This window comes from Rhinopithecus bieti, unplaced genomic scaffold (genome assembly GCF_001698545.2).
Source record: "Rhinopithecus bieti isolate Rb0 unplaced genomic scaffold, ASM169854v2 scaffold_63, whole genome shotgun sequence".
Classification (NCBI taxonomy): domain Eukaryota; kingdom Metazoa; phylum Chordata; class Mammalia; order Primates; family Cercopithecidae; genus Rhinopithecus; species Rhinopithecus bieti.
Window position 1 is genome coordinate 27,121 of NW_016802972.1, and position 689 is coordinate 27,809.

The following is a 689-nucleotide window of genomic DNA, read 5'->3' on the forward strand; positions in this document are numbered from 1 at the left end:
CCTGCCCCTCCACCCCTGTGGGTGTTTCTCGTTAGGTGGAACGAGAGACTTGAGAAAAGGAATAAGACACAGAGACAAAGTATAAAGAAAGAAAAGCAGGGCCCAGGGGACCGGCGCTCAGCTTACAGAGGACCCATGCTGCACCGGTCTCTGAGTTCCCTTAGTATTTATTGATAATTATCTTTACCATCTTAAACATAAGGGAGTGGCTGGACAATAGGATTATTGTAGGGAGGAAATCAGCAGTAAGACATATGAACAAAAATCCCTGTAACATGAATAAGTTTAAAGGAAAATGCTGTGTCTTGAGATGCATATGCAAACATCTCCATAAACCTTTTAGCAGCATTGCTCCAGCAAGTCCTACCTTATTCCTAAAGGCGGTTTTCTCCTTGCTCAGTAAACAAAGCACACAATGGGTTTTACACCGAGATGTTCCATTGCCCAGGGACGGGCAGGATTTTTAACCAGCAAGCTGCCTTCAGGTACTTGTTTAACAAAGACACATCCTGCACAGCCCAATATCCATTAAGCCTTGAGTCACCACAGCACATGTCTCTTGCAAGGACAAGGTTGGGGGTAGGGTCACAGATTAACAGCATCTCAAATACAGAACCAAATGGAGTCTCTTATGTCTACTTCCTTCTATATAGACACAGTAACAGGCTGATCTCTCTTTCTTTTCCCCA